Source organism: Pelobates fuscus, chromosome 6 (assembly GCF_036172605.1).
Source record: "Pelobates fuscus isolate aPelFus1 chromosome 6, aPelFus1.pri, whole genome shotgun sequence".
Lineage (NCBI taxonomy): Eukaryota > Metazoa > Chordata > Amphibia > Anura > Pelobatidae > Pelobates > Pelobates fuscus.
This window is the reverse complement of record NC_086322.1, coordinates 143,909,353-143,930,093: the sequence shown is the minus strand read 5'-3', so window position 1 is coordinate 143,930,093 and position 20,741 is coordinate 143,909,353. Positions and strand designations below refer to the sequence as shown.

Here is a 20,741-nt window from a genome sequence, read left to right as displayed (position 1 = left end):
CAGAATTTATAGTTACATCTAGGGAAGCTAATGTGAAGAAGTCAGTTAAAACCTGAAGACTTCAGACTGCATCTTCAATTTTGGCTCGTAATATCTCTCTCCATAGTAGCCTTTAGATCTTTAATCACACTTTTCATGGTTCTAGAAAAAGCAGTGAAAGCTACAGCTGGATGACATCCTGCATCTGCAGGCGTATAAATTTGGACAGGTCTGCGTCCACTTTTGATCTATAGGCTTGCGTAAAAAAAACAAAAAACAGAGTGGTCAAGCAGTAGCATCGTCCACAGGCTACCCTGGAAATCTGTGCATCCACTTCAGGTGGTGTAGTCCAGGGGGTGGAAGTACCTTCCTCCACAGGGTAAAATGTGGCCTCTATTTCTTACGCCTAAGGCCTCTGAAATACTTTGGAACTTCCTTTGTAAGCCATGACCGCATGTCATTTGGCTGCACAGGTATAGGTGATGCTGAAGCAGCTACCTTCTGGAGACAGTCAGTGCATAACGGTTTTCCTTCCACTGCATTCCCATCACAATCAGAACATGGTGTAGATTCAGACATCAAGTAAACAACAAATAAATAAATATTACCTGTGGCAAAGTACTAAAGTAAAAAAGAGCACTGTCAAATTCTATTATCAGGAAACCAGTCAAACAGATTTAAAACTGTCTGAAAACAGCACTTACTCATGTCTGGAGACCCTGCAAATACTTTCCAAATAATTTTGTGAGGTTTACTGTAATTTTCCCTCCATTTTAGGTACTTTCTGCGCAACATGTATTCCCATAATGCAAGCCATCGTTATTGGGTCCTTTAAGGCACAAACTGCACATGCGCGGGCGTCTTCTGAGTGCATTTGCCGTTTAGAGAGCGGGGAGAGAGCTCGGTCTGCAGCATACATGGCCCCTGAACACACAGGGAATAGGGAATAAATCTCTGGGACCGAGGGGAAGCATAAGACATAATGTAAAAATGCCTGCAAGGTGATTAAAAGGCAACAAGGTGCAAAAGTCAAAGTATATACCACTGTTTAAAGGCATCATAGTATAAAAGACATTACAGCCTAAGGCACAGCTGCATAATTCCACACAGCTTAAATACATCACAGATTAAATGTATCACAGCATAAAAGCATTACAGCATAAGGCACAACTGCATAATGCACCACAATTTAAAGACATCACAGTAAAAGTACCGTAGTATAAAAACCCAACAGTATAAAGTCACCCTAATATAAAAAAGAGAAAACACATACATGTCCATAAGTAAAGGGAGCAAATTGCTCACATCCTAACGGCTGTAGGACAGGAAGAAGACTGAAGACCGTAGCAATGGAGCCTCCTTTTAAAGCCTTTGGTGTTTTTCCTGTCCTATTGGCTGTAAGGGGCGGAGCTTACCCATGATGTTTATGCTGCCATGATTAGCCAGGAAAAGTATATATACAATATATATAATTATTGTGTGTATCTATATAAATATATATACAGCGGGACCTCGGTTTACGAATTTAATGCAGTTTCCCCCAGAATGTTTCTTATTGCGAACAATTTGTAAACCGAAACATGGTTTCCCATAGGAATGCATTGAAAACCAATTAATCCGTTCTGGAGGTCAGAAAAAAAGTCAAAACCAACCCACAATGCAGAACACATAATAAAAGGCATGCAAATGACGAAGCTCAGCTCCCTACCTTTCCACAGCTTGAGAAATGCACCAAAAAGTCCCAAAACAACTGCAAACAATTTCCAGAATGGCTCCAAAACTCAATGCAAAAGCCTCTCCAACACCTCCACACTCGACGCCACATGCTACCCACAGGCTCCAGCATGCAGGGGGCAGTGCTATAAACCTCCCAGGTGCAATGCATCCTGGGAAAACTTGCTTTGTATTGCAAAAAAAAAAAATTGTAAACCGAGGCATTATTTTCAATGGATTTTTATTTGTAAACCGAAAATTATGTTAACCGAGGCATTTGTAAACCGAGGCCCCATTGTATATATACATATATATTCTATATAGATGTAATTTCATTCTAAGTGTATTTTTATATTAATATTTTATATTTATATATTAATATAAAAATACACTAAATATGAAATTATGTATATATAAGGTGTATATATATATATCTTATATATACATATATTTAATTAGTGTGATTTACTAATGATTGTTTTTCCATTTTCAAACAGCAGGGGGACTGCTTGACAGCCCAGCAGTCCCCCACAGGCAGCTATGCCAGCCATGTGATCGCCCTGTGAGAGCGATCACATGCCGAGTGGGGGCCTGATTTGTCAGGTGGAGACTGCCTGTAGTGTCAGGCAGTCTTACTAAAGCGGATCACGGCGGGGATAAGTAATTTGGAGCTCCTGGGGCCGAGAGACGTTTTGATGTTCCATGCTGCTGCAACGGCTTTAAAGCCCATTATAGTGGGGATGGCATGGAACACCCTAATAGCATTAAGTGGTTAAAATGGCACTGTCACCATTTGCAAAGCCCCTTGATGGTGACGTCGCTGCTGGTGGTCCGGTGGCCAGCGGGTGGGGGCAAGCAAAGGTGAGTTTAACTTGTCTGAATATGTCCCTCGCTGGTGTTGCCATCTTTTTGTTCTGGCCAGTCCTCTCCACCAGGAGCCGACGTCACTGCTGTACTTTTGTACATTAAAAATGTTAGCCCTTTCAATCACTGCACGTAGGAAAGCATTGGGAATATAGTGTGCATGCGCAGCAAAATGCTGCACTGTGCCAATCAAATGGTCTATATGAGACCATAATGTGGAAGCACCTCTAGTGGCTGTCAGTGTGACGGCCACTAGAGGCATGTTAACCCTGCAATGAAAACATTGCCATTCCTGCAGAACGGTAATGTTTTTAGTTGCAGGGATAAAGTGACAAGGGCATGGCACCCAGTCCACTTCATGACTTTCTGAGATTAAATTGTCTGGGTCCTATAGTGTTCCTTCTAGATTTATATATTAAACTCTGATTTGTACATATTTGAAAACAGAATAACAACATTTAGAAAAACATTTACTTTTAGGAAAATTCCTCCTACTTGGCAGTTTTAGCCCCATTTTTGCAATCATTTTTTTCAGTTTATTACAGTTCAGCGTAGTGAAGAAACGCCGCAATGTATTCGTAGCTCAACTTACAGAACCTACTGAGCAGTGTGCGATTTTTGAAAATATAGGCAAACATAACCCATTATTAATGCATTATTAAATGAAGGTGGGTGCATATCTGTCATTAGAGATGACAGTCTAAAAACAAGCCTCAAAAGAGCAGAAAAGAGCACTGTCTGTTGTTTAATCAATCTGCTGCACATTTCCTTGTTGAGTCTATTGTCGTTGTTTTTCCTTTGTTTCTACATACTTTTATATATTCTTGTAGTTCTAAATTAGGCCACATGAAGCTATTAGCTCTAATTCTTCAGTCAGTTTTTAATATAGAGTGCTGGGGGAGGGGAGTGGAGTGCAGGATGTCTGAGAGAGATTGGTTGGATCATGTTTCATCCTCCCCCTCCTCTAAAGAAATGTAAACTGCTTTTAGTGCAAAACGTTGTCCTCCCATGTGATTTGTGTATTTCACAGCTTGGTCTGTAGTCAGACACTTCATTAAATGTTATTTTACTATCACTGCAAGCCAGTTAGAGAGTGTGCTAAAACCAGGAGGCACGCTTTCCTTTTGGATATTTTGAATGGTCGCTGGAAATACCTGTACATGAAATGCCACTTTTCTCTTTTTGCAGGTAACCTGATGTTTTTTGGGGGGGCTAATATTATGGAGGCAAAATATCGGAGGCATCATTTTATTTAATTACTTTTAGTAATTGTATAAACTGTGAATGAACAGAAACAAATTGTCATCAGAGTATTGCTACATTGTTGTTGTTTTGTTTGTCTTTAGGGGTTTATTATTATTTGTAAAGCGCCAACAAATTTTGTAGCGCTGTACAGAGGTTTTTTTACATGCCTTCTAGCTTATATAGACATTGTAAACAAGTGGTTGTTATTGGCATGGCTTTACTGAAAGAATAAAAGTGCTGAGTTTGGAGAATTGTTTAAAACTTTTGGGTCTTATTCAACCACAAATCTAGAAACCTGAGCACAGTCAGCCAGCAGGCAACCAAACCGGACTAGTGTGTGCATAAGTAAATGCAGTACTAGCTGGCTTTCAGATCAGTTTAAAGGAAGGAAATGTGTATGTAATAAGGCGTGCTTAAAGGGAGGGAAGATGAAAAGGAGGAACTTCTGCAAACATACTGTAATCTGATATTCAGAAAAATCAGCTATGTAATCTTGCCTGCAAATTCCTTCCCCCTTTAGTATGCTAGAAACCAGTTTACTGTGCTGTGGCTGCTACAGTGTAGCTGAAGGCAGTGTCTGTGAAGTTGCTCTGCCATACTTAGAAGGAGACAGCCAGGTTACCAGTGTGATCCACTCCACAGCTTCAGTGCAACCCAGGCTTCTGCTTACTATTGTACAGCCAAAAAAAAAAAGTGAGGCTTTATGTGGGAAGCCCTTAGTAGGGAACTGATTTACATTAACCAAGCTAGCAGGCAGAGCTCCTTGTCAGCAGAGGTTGCTTTTTGGGTTGGTTCACATGCCAGTCACGTCCACCCTTTGGAACAGCGAACAGCAACACTGGGGCTTCATCAAGTGATGAGAACAGACGTCAAACTGGCCTATGAATATTGATGTGGAGGCTAGTCTGCTTTCGTAGAGGAGCAGAAGGAAGCAAGATGGCTGCCCTTTAGGATTTGTTAGAAAGGAGACCCAGACTGTGTTTGCTGGATTTCTGCAAAGCTGAGGGACATTTAAGAGGTCAGAGATCTATATTTATTCCCATTTGTTCTTGCCTAACCTTGTCTTTTTTGTTTCTTTTTTTTTCTCACTCTTGAAAGTAGCACTGGTTTTGTGTAATGTGCAATAATAAAGAGGAGAAAATATACTGATTCTTCTCCAACATGGCTGACAAATAGTTTTTTTTTTATGTGTTTTTTTTTTTTTAAATAAGACATCATTCCACCACCTTCTTTGTCAGACATTCTTTGAGTTTAATACATATATTGTATAGATTTTTCTTTCTTTAGTGTGCAGAACTGCAGAGCTTCTGTGGTGTGTTTTTGCCATTTTTCTAAATGTTTCCTGTTCTGTCTCAGTGTAAACCATGTCTGAATACTTAATAATTATGCTTTCATTTACAGTTAAAGTACTATATAGCAGATATTTTGACTCCTTGATTTTGCCTTTGTTTAATATATTCAAGCAAACTGATGTATTATTTGAAACCATACTTTATTTTTTTTATTTATATTTTTGTTGAGCTAAAGTCACATGCTTAAGAACATAATCTGTAAATTCAGCATTTTAAGACATGGTATGAACTAATTTTTTTCCTTTGGGCTCCCCGGCATGTGTTTGAGAATACCTTGAGGTTTTTTTTTTTTGCCTTTGTGCTGCTAGTGAATCAGCTATTCTTTGGATTGCTGGTGAGTGACAAGCGGACACACAAAGACAGGCACAGTCAAAGAAACATAAGAATAGAGTGGCAAAGAAGACAATTTTAGAGTTTGAAGCCTGCCAGGTTAAAAGGTTTGAAGGATGCAAAATGTACTCCAGGACAAAGCATTTAAAGATCCCATATTCAAAAATGGATCTGTCAATTATTTTTTCCGTAGTATTGAATCATTAAAATGACGAAGCAGAGAGCTTAGTATAAAGATGATAAAAATCTCCTTTTGGAAATAAGAAAGTAAAAAAAAAGTCACGCAAAAGATATGAGACATCACTTAATCTTATGATCTGTTTGGCACCTCCTAATGGAGGGTAGATGGTAGATAAGTGTGCAGTGTTATTTGTGATGTGTGACCATTAACGCCTACTCAGTGAAGCGTTAAAACATATTGGTGATCATGCTACCTGTATTTCAGTAAAGCCTACATGAAATGACCTAATGGCTCTTTATGCCTTGCCTTTTTTGATGTAAGCAGTTGGATAATCCTATGTTGAGAAATGATTTGTCAGCCCGCTATTTCCATTGGTAAGTCAGGTAGATGAAGCAGGCATCAGCTGTTCATTATAAAATATAAGGTCATCTCAGTGCTGTTGGTTTCGTCACTGCTTGGCTGAACCATACACAAAGCGAGGAACAGTGCGCGGCTGATCCATTCAGAAATCTACTTCCTAGTTTGGATGTGCCCACTTATCAATGGTCTTTTTCCAGAACAAATTTAGGTGCAAGTGTTTTGATGCAGGTTCATAGAGGTAGTTCAAAATTTATTTTAATAAATGTTGCAAATAGTGCATGGGGGAAGCACTGTGTAGATGTAATTCTATATTTCATGTGTATTGCAGCACAAGCAGTGAGTTTGTACATGCTTTCACTAAAATGGAAGCCTTTGGGAACAGGACAAGGTTTGGAGATGTTAATTCTTATTGCTAAAACAATAGCAGTTTAAATTGGGCATTGCTAATTGATTTTCAAGAGTTTCTACACATGTTGATTATGAATAGTTTCTAAATGTCAGCGACCTAATGCCTTTTTAGCTTCAAATTCATAATTTGCTAAGAGGTGAAAAAATGGTGAGTATACCATAGATTTGTAACCATAGCTCATTTTTTTTTGGTAGGGACACTTATGGGCAATATGTACCCTAAGTCTACATTTTCATCAGGGCTGCCTACCAAAAAAGCATTTTTCACTTGAATATAAAATTCCTGAGACATTCAAATACAGGGCCCTGTTCTTTTTGCAAACTAAAACAAATCACAGCCGTACCAGCCAAAATCTAGTTGCTGGTAAAGATTTATGTAATTTTTAGTTTGCTCACAGATGTTGGTCATACCCCTTCTCAGATATATGGCAGTCTTCACTACTCCAATGGTTTGCCTTTATTTAAGTTTCTCTCAGTAGTGGAGATTAATAAAAGTGTTGCAAATAATAAAGTTAGGCAAACTGGAGTAATCCCAGTGAAAACCAATTCAATAATCAGTCAAATTCCTTGGGTGTCGTAGTGATTTTGGAACTTTTATAACTTTTCCCAATATTTGTATTTGCAGACGTATGATGCATTTTGTCCTTTTTTTTTTTTTTTTTTTTACAAAATATTACCATATTTCTGTGTACTGTGTAGGTGTGAAACATATAGGGCAGCAATTTGCTGCCATCCTCGTGGTTCTAAATTAGAATACAGGTACCAATAACACTCAGGCATACCATGCAGATGGAGAGCCTTCAATAATATCACATAAAGAGATAACTGCTGGCTTCTCAGTAAAAGAACTTAAACTGGAAAAACTAAATTTCAGTGAGTTAGCTTTCTGAGCCACAAATGCTTAAAATGACAGATTTTAGCTGTGTGAAACATAAAAAGGAAAAATTGAAACATAAATCCAAAATTAGTGCTTCTATTTTATTAGGTTTTTTTTTCTCAAGATCCCATTATCATTTTTGTCCTGTCTCAACATCTGCATCTTTACTTGTTGACAGATTTGTTAAATTGTTTTGGGTTCAGTCCTGGTATTGGTAGTGGAAGTTTGTATTTCTCATTCAAAAGAGTACTGGCACTCATTGGACAGTTTCTGGCATTAATCCAGGGCACTGGAAGTGTTTTGATGCAGCGCGTGTGGTCTTGGCCTCTCCACATGTCAACATTGTTTAAAGAACAAGCCACATGCGTTGGGCTCAGGGCTTGTTATGACGGAGACATTTTCAAGGTAGTTTATCAGCATTGGGGTTGCGTTAGGTAATAGCGCTAGTACAGATTTGCAAAGAATATGGCATTTGGTAACCGAACAATCAATATGCTAACCCTAGGGACAAAATGCTCCACACTTAATATTCAGTGCAGAGGTTCACCAAAAAATTGGTTCACATTGTTTGCCTCTGTTTGAACCTGCAGTAATTTATGGTGTACAGGATGAACTGTTTACCCACTCAGCGGATTATACCACGGTCGAATTTGCATACAGAGAAGTCTACCCATGCAGCCAGCTAGCTTTGACACTGGTAGATGCAGGGTGCCAAGTTTCTAGGAACGTCAGTGGTTACACTTGGAAAAGTAGTCTGCAGAACAAGACCACAAATGATTTTGTCTGATACACAATATTCTAGTAGTAAATACTGTTTTATGATTCCACTTGAGGATTCTAACCAAACATTGTACATTGGCAATGTTTTTTTCCCTGCTAGATAATTTATTATATTTACAATTAAATAATATAATGCAGTCATAATTTTGTTTGTGTAAATTGATGAAATTGTGTTAATCCCTTAAATATTAACTGGGCTGTCACAATACTGAGTCAAGCACCGCTATTTAGGAAGCTACTTGATTTTAGTTGAAGTTGTGCTCAGTAGTTTGTCTTTTGCATCAGAGTTTTGTGGTAACGTTTGTAGGTGTACTGGTGTCCTGGAAGCTGTCATGGTCTGTTGAGTGACTGTCAATGACATTAGGGACTCCACAAATTTCTTAAGACTAGAACATATTTTAGGGTAAGAAAAACTCATTGCTTTGTCAGATGTTCAACAATGATGACAGGAAATGCAAATTCACAGGAATATCAGTGGATAGTCATGCATATATTTCAGATGTAATTACACTTGCCAGGAATAATCAAAAGTGTGCATTGTAAATGGTTTGATTTTTATTTCAAGAAATATGTGCAAGTGTCAAAATCTGTGTCATATCCAGTTATACTGTACAAGTACACTGTATTTGTGGCAGGGTAGTGCATCTTTTGGTTAGACAAGGTTAGGCGTGACTGCCATCCAGTTTAATAACAATTAAATGCATTTCCCATGGGAACATTGTTATACTATGTTGCTAAAGTAAGCCAGCAGTTTACAAATTGATAAGTAATGATACCTGTGTATTAGAGAATTACACCACCTAATGACCTGAATGCACTATATTTTTTATTTTCGCAACATAATGTAGCAAATGATACATTAATCTTTGGGAATGATCACAGGGTATACAATGTGTCTTTTTTTTTTAGTTGTTTATACATTTTTCTATAGTTGTATGAGTTGTAGGTCTGTAACAAAACTATAATCCCATGAACACTTTATAAAATGAACTTCGTGCAAAGAAAAATTCTACATATAAGCCAGTGGACTTTAGTTTTTATTTGAATCAAATAGCACTTGCCTTACTACTAACAGTTATTTTCTAAAGAGAAAATTCAATGCGAATCCAAACTGAATGAAAAATTTAAGATCGAAATAGTTGAACTGGACAAAGTCTTTGTCATCTATCCTTTCAGTTTGGCTATTCTGGCCTGTAACCCTGTAAGAGCATTAAAGGAACACTACAGTGTTAGGAATACAAGCTTAAATTCAATGATTTACCATGAGCTTTTGCATCACGTGACTGGGTTTAACTCGGTCAATGCTGCAGAAGCTTCTCTAAAACTAAACGACCACTTCACCCAGACCACTTTGTTGAGATGAAGTGGTATGAGTGACTTTCGTGGTTCTTTAACATTTAACATGGATTATACGGGAAGTGGAGTCTGACATACCCCAGATGAGAAGTTAAAGTGTAATAATGACTACTTAAAATGGAGGGGACTCAGGGCATTACAAGTATCATAACCATTATAGAGTGCTTTACTTGTTATGGTGCTTGGAGTCTTCATTAAAATGATATTTGTAACAAGTTTAGGTTTAAGCCTGCACAATGGTTCTGCACAATGTATTGAACAGGTGTTACATACGTTAAAGAATAAAAGTATTCTATTTGCATGCTCTGAGCAGGTGATGCAACCATATCATGCAGGTATCCATACATTTTATTTTTGTCGTGATTCTAGGAAAGTAGGTTCTTAGGATTAAATGTGATTTTAAAAGGTAGTGTGGTTTGTTTGTTTTACCTATTGAGGTTTAGGTAAAATCCAGTACAGAATGAAATATTGAAAGTAGTGTTGGGTATTGGAACATTTGAAGCAGGTATTAATGTGTAGATTCAAATATTATCCTCAAGATTTTCTTCCTAATATTATATTCTTACTGGCTCAGCTATACTTTTCAGAAAATTATATGGAATATGCTAATGATTCACCTTTGCAAGCAGCATTTCCACATTATTATAATCAGTAAGTTATTGTGTGACATCAAAAGATACCAGCAGCCAGAGAGATTGACTTGAATAGTTCTAGGATTGCTTGCACGCTATAGTGAGATACTTGATTAATAGGAGCATAGGGTATAGAAATGTACTGTTTTGGAGGGTGGAATGTCATGTCATTTTAGTTACTGGGAGCCTCAATACTAGAATATGAAACATGCAGACTTATTTTTTTTTTTTAGTCAAGGGAATTCCCTCACAAATTCAAATTTTCCTGATTTTTCTAAAAAAAAACAAAAAACACAAAATCTGGTCTTTTATAGCAGCAGATATTGGAGCCTAGCTGATTAATTACTGCTTGGAAATAGGTTCTCAATCAATCATTTATATGAAGAAATAGCAAATGTATGATGTGTTTATTTAAATTTATTTTTTGGAAACCTATTACATAATATTTGTTGTGTGGCCAACTGTTGCACCTACTGAAACTTGCAAGAACTGGTTAATCCGGTTCGTATTTTCTGCACTGTAAACATTGCAATATGCAGTGTGTGCCACTTTGTGCCTAACCCCAACTTTTTATATATCTTTTTATTTTGTATTGGAAAGAACTAATATTTAGGGTGAAACTGCCGAGGTCACTGACCTGTGTCCATGGAATCAATATAGGGGACCCTGATTAATTTCCCTGTATCAATTTCATTTCGTAACAAGGACATGTCAGCAGTAAGAAAATCCCACAATGACTGCCACTAATTGGTTGGGGCTCATGCAAACTGGGCATGTCTTCATTCTGATCAGCTGACCGGTAATGATACGCTTTAGTGTATCTGTGATGTGCATCTAATTAACTGTACTCTGAGAGTCGAAGTATTGTAGCGTATGTTTCTATTAAAAGATTGAAAGCAGAATTTTAGCACCGCTTCATTGTAAATCACTTTCCCATGATTCTTTTTGCCTCTTTTATAAACATCATGAACATACCTGCAAGATGAGCTCTTTTGAAGTTGGCCTGGACCCGTCTCACTATGTTGATATTACTGTCTTTACTTAGAATGATAATTAAATTTGCAAAAGACAGTACAATTTTGAAATTCAATTACTAAAAATTCTGACACATTAACAAGATGAAAGATTGATTTGGTATCCCAGGGCTTGACAAATTTGTTTGGCACCAAGGAGCCAGCTTAAAAACTTTAGCATCCTGTTAAACTAACAAATAATTATTTTCAATGACAAAAATGCAATTCTTAACCCCTTAAGGACACATGACATGTGTGGCATGTCATGATTCCCTTTTATTCCAGAAGTTTGGTCCTTAAGGGGTTAAAGGGAAACTATAGTCACCAGAACCACTACAGCTTAGTGTAGTGGTAGTGGTGTCTATAGCCTGTTCCTGCAGACTTTTGAATGTAAACATTGCCTTTTTATAGAAAAGGCAGTGTTTACACTGCTACCTTATAACACCTCTAGTGACAGTCACACATACGGCCAATAGGTGCTTCTTAGTTCAGTGCTGCATAGTGTGCAGCACCCGTGTTCAGTGTCTCCACACTCTGCATGGAGCCGCTGAATGTTCCCTATAGAGATGCATTGATTTCCTTTGGGAAAGCATCACCTTGGTTGAGATCATCAAGCTTGATGATTTTAGCCATGGAGGTGGAGCCAGCCACAGCAAGACTGGCACAGAGTGCGAAAAAAGTTGAGTAAAAGCATCTTTCCCATGTTATCGGAGAGGAGCCAGTCACCTAAACAGACACACTCACTTACAGACACAAACACATACTGACAGACAAAACACTCACTGACAGACGGGCACAGAAACACACTCAGACACACACACTCACTGACTGACACACGCTCACTGGCAGTCAGACACACACACACCCAGACACGCACACTGACAGACATATATACAGACACACACATTCACTGACAGACACACTGACTGACAGGCATACAGACACACACACACTCACTGACACACACCTTTACTGAAAGACAGACACACACACTCACTGACACACACCTTTACTGAAAGACAGACACACACACTCACAGACAGACAGATTCAAACAGATCATCTCACACATTGAAACATTATTATTAAGTCCACCCAGCCTCCCTACCTTTGGGAGAGCTGGAGTGGATTATTTCACTGGAGAACAGTGTGGTTGCAGTAATCTTCCAGCTTTTCTATCTCTGCTCTGTCACACACCATTTAGTAATGCCGGGGACAGAGTTAAGTCATATCCGCAACGGGCATGACAGCAGAACGCGCGAGGGAATAGAGCAAGAAGAGACGGATGATTTAGCTCCTTAGATGCCTGGCTCCACTCTCGCTCAGCCTGCTGCCTCTACTGGTCCTCTGCCGGCTCCACTCTACCTCAGCCAGATGACTCCATTCTCCCTTGACACTGAATGGGCTGACAAATCTCAGGTACTGGACAAAATTCCTTGTCACCATGGCAACCTGCATATGCATTTTGTTAATGCATTTTGCATTAAATATAAAAATGGAGCTCCTTAATCCAGAATTTCATTCAATTGCTGCAAATCTGCAGCTTCTGCAGAAAACATTAGGATGTTTCCCAGCCAGTCCTAGTCTTATCATTATTTACAGAGGGATTATTGTGTTTATCAAATAAAACCTGGCCCAGCAGTGCTAATGGTATTAGATTGCCATGTAGCTTCATTTATTTGTTTCATGATTGAAACTACTTATGTGGAAAGCTTTTTTTACTGAAAAATACAGAGTGTAATAGAAGATTATTGTGTTTTGAGAGCTCCTTTAATTATTTTTATAGCTTGTGTGTTTTAGGCTGTTTATATTTTTTCATTCGTATATTCATTGAGTCCTTATGGCGTTAGTGGAAGCATATAGAATATATTTGTGGACGCAGTAAAACAAACATCAGAGGCTGAGGATTGATACGCTAGAAAATGTGATTTTATTATTGGAAACCATGAACCTTTGGAGATTTCATATAACATATTACAGTACTTTGTTTCACATTGCTAATATTGCTTTCAATTATACTCACATATTGTAAAAGTATTTATTTTTGTTGTAATTTGTTAATGTAGCTTGAAATCTGCTATATTTTGTGTCTTTGAATGTTTGACCGTGTGGTTCTGTAACTCTGTCCATATCTTCTGATACGTTGCTTGCAGGAAGAGTTAATTTGATGTGGGTTCTGTGCGCACGTGGCTACACTGTTTACAAAGTGACGGCCCAGAATTCTCCGGGACAATTACGTAATGAACTCTAGGTGGAGGATGACAAGTTACGTCTACAATTCTTACACTGCAGTACCTGGTTTTCTGGTGTCGCTCGCCTGTGGCATTAACCGAGAGTATACGCTATCCCTTCAACGAATTTAGCTTTAATCTTCCTTCCAATACTGTTATCCAAGAGATATGGAGCACCACGAAATAAAGCGATGTGTTCTACAGTGAGCCAAAAATAGACTGCAGTCAGCCTCCCAAGCAAGAGGAGCTGTGGTGGCACATGCTTTACACATTTGTAATAATAACCTTTGGTGTTTTGTAGAGGAGCTATAAATATTGTTGGTCATGGAAACCTTCTTAAAGTTTGTCAACAAAACACATTCATTACTGAAATGAAACACTGTGAGGGCTCAAATTTGTTTTGTTTTTGTGTTGCAGTAATATTTCTGCTTGATACCACAGTCAGTGTTTTGTTGCCAAGATGCATTGTGTTGTTCAGACTCCTTGTCATTTCAAAATGAAGTGAAGTTGGGCTGGGACTCCATATACCTGTTACATAATACCAAAGAGCAGGAACAAACAGACTCACTCTCTATTTTTTATTACCTTTCTGTAGATGTTCCTCATGTGTTTGAAAAAAAAAAAATGATAAGCTGTTTTATGCCCCATACAAATTAAATTAGAGATTTCTTATAGCAGAGCAGTCCTGATTTGTAAAATAATATGACTCCTCATAGCTGCATTACGTGTTAATAATTTCCCAGAACATCTTGTATTTTTTCCTGTGGCCTGACTTGAACTGTATTGCTTGCAGCCATTATCAGTCACTATGTGTTACACTGTTTTATCATATGTGTGTGTTGGATTCCCTTATTAGAAGCAGTGAATGAGCTTCCTCTGTACTTTGTCCTTCTCTGCCTTGTGTTACGCAAGATTACACTGTATGTTCTCACCTTGTATGCCCTCCTTGACCGTATTCGACTTTTCTTTTGAGTGGAAAAAGTAATTCCCACTAAAGTACACGACAAACAGATGTAAAATTTCAGTTGTTGCTGAGCTGTGCTTTACGTAGTACTGAATGCTATTAATAGTCAAAACTCTGATGCCAATACATTTTTGTTGCCTTGTTTTGGTTGATCCTTCACTAATGGTTACCGTAGAGAGAGAGAGAGAAAATGTAGTGCTCCTTGTGAAATTCCGGTTTATTGGGAATTGATCACTAGTAGATTAGCCTCTTGCATTGCTGTATTCTCAGTTGCGTGTGTTTTTGTTTGTGTTTGCAAGCATGCACAAAGGTTGCTTCACAAACCTCTGACTCATATATAGATATCAATACAGAGCTGAGGCTTGCATCAGGCCTTTTAAAATGGTATGACGTAAATAGGGAAAACCTGCCAGGTTATGCTTACCTTTTTTCTTTATTTTTTTATGAATATTTGACACAGTTCAAAACATTTTGCCAGCCGAGAGATTGGGAGAGAGTTAAAAAGGTTCCTGGCCATGCTGTATTGTTACTAGTGCCAGAGGTTACTCCACAAATAGTAGATTCCAGGTCAGTGCTACGCCTCCTCACGTGGTGACGCGCACATGGCTACAGTGTTTACAAACAAGTTCCCAGAAATCCTATGGAGAGAGACTAGCGGATGCGGCAGTCCTATTAAATATCAGAGTTGCTGGGCACTAGCACAGAAAGGAGGGACCAAAAGCCAAAATTGAAAACCCCATGTACATAACCGGTGAAATGATGGGAAGCTGTTAACAACAACACAATTTGTGAATATCTCTAAAACAAAATCCGTTTGTCTTAAATCAAGCAAAATTAAAAAAAGAACGTAATCAAGACCTACTTGTTGTAATGCAATTAGAGAGAGCGTTAGTAGGCAGTGCAGTCTATGCTTTAACCCTTTTAAGACCAGTGTACTCAGTCATTATTCTGACACAGAATAGCTGGAGTATTGACTCATGGGTGGGCTCTAAAGAAGTGCTTTCTTCTACCTAAATAGGAAAAGGTCAGGTTGTATTTAAAGGTGCTCTTCATGCATCAGGTTTGCATGCATATAAAATGTACATATTCTTGTAGTTGGCATTGGACATGAGTAGGATGAAAATTTATTTTATGTTAACTTCTGCCTCTACAACATTCCTGTATAGCTTGATATTGGTCAAAGAAGCTGCCGTGCGTTTGGTATGGTGCATGATTGTTTATTGACAGACTGTCAGTAGCAGCCATGCCCACATGTGCAGGATAGCATTGATGGCTTCCACTGATTTGAATGAAAGCCATTGTGGTAATACTGCACATACAATGTCATGTGCTACTTCTGCTTAACGAGGGCAAATAGCTTGGGGATTAGCTGCAGAAGTGAAACCAAATGTTTGGCGTGTGTCGTATTTTTTAGAGATAAAATTAATTATCACTGTATGCACACTCAAGGTTGATAAAAGCCCTTTATGTTTAGGATTCTGCTGACTTCACAATAAGGGGTTACTTAGTAAAATAAATGCGTTTATTTTTGTATTGAGTTGTTCTAAATTAAATGTAATGTTACCATTGGAGAGCTCTACGGTACTTTCAAAATTTTAGAACACAGAAGCCATTCATGCTCCTGTAATAGTTAACCAATCTTATTTTCCTTCTGTTTTTTTTTTTTTTTTTTTTTTCCTTCGCACAAGCTGCAAAAGAAGAGGTATTAGCTGAGCGTCCTGGAAGCTCCTCTCACCGGATTTGCAGGATGTCAAGATTGCAAGAGTGTAACCAGGTCATGTTGGGACATTAGGAAAATAAATACATTTCTGTAACATCATTCAATGACTCTTTTAATGTTCATTGATGCTGTTTACTGAATTAACATGCTCTTTAAAGGGACTCTCCAGTGCCAGGAAAACGGATATCCGTTTTCCTGGCACTGCAGGACCCCTCTCCCTCCCACCCCCCGTCCCGTGTTGCTGATGGGGTAAAACCCCTTCAGTGACTTACCTGAATCCTCGGCACAGGGTCAGGCTCCACCCACGCTCCTCCCCTGCCGATGTCAGTCGGTGGGGGAGGCCTAATGCGCATGCGCGGCAATGGCTTGAGTGTGCGCATTACACCTCCCCATGGGAAAGCATTACTCAATGCTTTTCTATGGGGACTCTGGCGACGCTGGAGGTTATGCATGAGGACTTCCAGCGTCACTTTTCGGGTTTCAAGGACAGCCACTAGAGGAGGTCTTAACCCTGCAAGGTAATTTTTGCAGTTTATAAGGGTTAAGGGTGATGGAAGTTGGCACCCAAACCACTCCAATGGGCAGAAGTGGTCTGGGTGCCTGGAGTGTCCCTTTAAGTTCCAGTCTTGGAGAGACCAACATCTATATTTTATATAAATCATTGTGATTTTTGCTTTCCTGCAATTTATTCTGCATACCATCACTTGTGTCCTCTGCTAAACACCTTGTATGACCACTCTTTAAACTGCACTCTCAATTCATAAAACATAGGAACACTATATTGTTAGGAACACAAACATTTATTCCTGACCTTATAGCGTTAGAAACACTGTCTAGCCCCCTCTCCCCCTGACCTCCTAAATATAGTAAATTCTTAACACTATTCCAGTCTGCTGGTGCTGGCCCCTAATATGCCACCTTGACTGACATCATCAGAAGTGAGGATCTCATCTAATCACAATACTTTCCCACAGGAAAGCATTGGAATGGCAGAGATTGACAATCAGCATCTCCTCAGAGAAATGCATTGAATCAATGCTTCTCTATGAGGAAAGTTCAGAGTCTCCTTGCAGAGAGTGAAGACACTGAATGTCAGTGCTTCACACTGTACAGCACTGCCCCAGGAAGCACCTCTAGTAGCCATATGAGGAGTGGCCCGTGGAGGTATCCTTAGGCTATAATGTAAATACTGCCTTTTCTCTGAAAAGACAGTATTTAGTGCAAAACGCCTGCAGGGACTGACTATACTCACCAGACTAACTACATTAAGATATAGTTGTCCTGGTGACTATAATGTACCTTTAACCCCTTAAGGACAACTTCGGGAATAAAAGGGAATCATGACATGTCACACGTGTCATGTGTCCTTAAGGGGTTAACAAATAGTTGTTCATACATCCTTCATATGATTGGTAATGTTACATAATTAAATAGTTACATAGCTGAAAAGAGACTTGCACCCATCAAGTTCAGCCTTACTCACATATGTTTTTGCTGTTGATCCAAAAGAAGGCAAAAAACCCAGTCTGAAGCGCTTCCAATTTTGCGACAAACTAGGAAAAAATTCCTTCTTGAGGAAAGTTCAGTGTCTCCTTGCAGAGGGTGAAGACACTGAATGTCAGTGCTTCACACTGTACAGCACTGTCCCAAAATTCACACTGTACAGCTTCTTGACCCCAAAATGGCAGTCAGATATCTCCTTGGATCAAGCAGCTATTACCCCACTAATTAGAAATTATATCCCTGTATGTTATGTTTTTGGAAGTATTTATCCAATTGCTGTTTAAACATCTGTATGGACTCTGATAAAACAACCTCTTCAGGCAGAGAATTGCATATCCTTTTAGTTCTTACTGTAAAAAAAACTCTTCTTTGCCTTAGATTACATCTCCTTTCTTCCAGCTTAAATGCTTGTGTCCTATGTATAGCCCTGTTTATGAATAGATTTCCAGATAATGGCTTGTACAGGCCCAGAATATATTTGTATAATCATATAATAATAAGAACAAGAATATTCATCTAGACCAATTTATTTTAGTTTGTAGAACTACTGTGAGGAACTGTATCAAATGCCTTGGCAAAATCCAAATAGATCACATCCACTGCAACACCCTGATCTATACTTCTACTTCTTCGTAGAATGCAATTAGGTTAGTTTGACATGACCTATGTTTCATAAAACTATGCTGATTATTGCTAATAACAAAGTTCTTCCCAATAAATTCCTGAATATTATCCCTTAATAGCCTTTCAAATATTTTACCAGTCACAGAAGTTAAGTGTCACGCTGCAGATAATGGCTTGCAACCCGAACCCTGCAGACAGCAAGGCGTGACTGCCCCTTTAACCCCTTAAGGACCAAACTTTTGGAATAAAAGGGAATCATGACGTGTCTCACACGTCATGTGTCCTTAAGGGGTTAAGAGACCTGGCTGGGTTTGAACCCAGTCAGGTTCTCTACCATGCTGTCCACCTTTCTGCATTATTCTGCTTCCTGACTCCTTGCCTGGATGGAGCAGTGCTGATCCACCTGCAGCCCCTTTCCAATTAGGGTCAGCTGCTCCTAATCAGCAGGCTGTAAAAGCCAGCTCTGCTTGAGACCTAGGATCTGGTCATTTTGTTTGTTCGGTGTTCCATCTGGTGTTCCATCCTGCCGGATCTTTGTTTCTCTTCTGACTGATTTCCTGGACTCTGACCTCTGCCTGCCTTACTGACTACGATATTCCGCTGCCAGCCCTGACTTGTGCTTCTCGTCTGACCCTGCCTTCTCGTCTTACCCCTTTATCTGTACTGTGTTTTTTGTTTTTGCCTCCTCCTTGTGCCATCTCCTGCAGCTGGGCTCCAACTCCCTGGTAAATTGTTACATTAAGCTCACAGGTCTATAATTTCCAGGCAAGGATTTTGAACCCTTTTTAAATACAGAAACGACATCTGCCTTCCTCCAGTCCTCCGGTACAATACCTGAAACAAAAGAATCTTGAAAGATTAAATACAGAGGTTCACTTATTTCCCCACTTAGCTCCTTAAGTACTCATGGGTGAATACCGTCAGGCCCCGGGTCTTTATTTACATTAATTTTCTTTAACTGTTGTAGAACCTTGTCTCGAGTCATCCAATCACAAGTTATCTGCAATTTTTTTTAGCAATCATTTGCATATATCTTGCCATAGGATCCTCATTAATATATACTGAAGAAAAGAGTTATTTAAAATGTCTGCCTTTTCCCGATCTTCATTAACTAACAGAGTAAATAGAGTTGAATCCCAAAAAGCATGATTAGTGAGTGCCAAGAGGACACCCAACCAGACATATAGTAAGTATATTGCTCCAGCTTTTTGTCAAACATAGACTTCACCCCTGACTGCACAGAGAGTTAAAGTGCAACTATGGTACATTTCTGTCCCACCCTGCTATCCAGCATTTTTCCTTTTTTGCTACAATAACACAGTGCTACAAATAAGCATCACAAGGGTTGATAAGTAGAAGGCTGATAAATGAGCTACAACTCCCAGAAACACTTTATATTTAAAAATATATATATATTTTGATTTGGTAGTTTCCAGAACACGAATGCCATGTAAGCTGGAGAGATAGTTTAGTAGCTTGCATTATATTTTATATATGTAATGCATCATTGTATAAAAATCAAAAGGTTCTCTTTCTTTTCAAAGGATATCCATGAATAGAATAACAATGTTATGTATTTGTGGATTAGTGAACTTAAACCACAAATGCATAATATCAAAATTGCTAACATTAGATTATAGAAGAAAATAGAACCAACCATTGTCTTCCTTCTTTAAAATGAATATTTTCTTTACTAGCCACAAGAGTTTATGCATGTACAATATTAAAGGTGGGGCGATGCAAGCACTCATCAAAACTATTTTTTAATATAATAATCCTTTCATCAAGTTTTGAAAATAAATATTTTTTTTAAACGAAGTATATGTAAAGGAAAAAAACAACTTTAGTATTTGACATGATCCTTTAGCTATATACATGCAGCTTGAGTCAGACAGCGTTTGAAAGTTTGAAAACTGACCGTCTCAATGGTTTGCTTCACCCCCTCCACAGAAGCACTGTCTGACCCAAGTTACCTGTATATGACTGACCAACAGTTAACCTCTGCTCTTCTTTGCAAGGAATGTTGCAGGGAAGGTCATGGAGAATGTCAGTTTTCAAACACTGTCTGACCCATGGGTCGTCAACCTGGTCCCTACCGCCCACTAGTGGGCTTTTCAGGATTCCAGGTGGGCGGTAGGGATTTCAGCTGCTAAATCCTCAGATTAAGAGAGTGGGTGGCTGGGCTGGTGTGGCTGGGGCCGGGCTGACAGCCCTAATGGTTTTTATGATTATTCCTCCCCTCGAACTGTGCCAGCCTGTCTGTTTGAGGGGAGGGAGGATGGAGGAGGGAGGAGGGAGGAGGAAGGAGCTGGGGGCTGGTGTGACTGCCAGCAGCTGCAGGGAGACCTGTCAGTCTCCCTGTACACTCTGAAATCATTCCGGCCGCATGACCCGCCCCCAAATGGAAGCCCTGCCTCTCGCCCACAAGCTCCGCCCCCACGCACGTTACTGGGAAGCTGCCCACCGGACCAAGAGAACACTGAAAGGTATTTACCTTTTTCAGCCCCCTACCCACCATTCAAACGCCCCCCACCTCACAGACAGTCCCTCTACCCACTATACTGCCCCGCTACCCACCTCACAGCCCCCCTACCCACTGTACTGCCCCCC

At 39.3% G+C, this 20,741-nt stretch overlaps 1 protein-coding gene across 1 annotated transcript in view; it reads left to right on the top strand.

Moving 5' to 3' along the window:
- The first annotated feature begins 4,385 nt into the window (after nucleotides 1–4,385).
- TET2 (tet methylcytosine dioxygenase 2) overlaps nucleotides 4,386–20,741 on the top strand; it is a 93,862-nt gene continuing 77,506 nt past the window's right edge. Inside the window, exon 1 of the mRNA XM_063458387.1 lies at nucleotides 4,386–4,819. The gene's annotated coding sequence lies outside the window, so the exon portion shown is untranslated. The remainder of the gene's footprint in view (nucleotides 4,820–20,741) is intronic.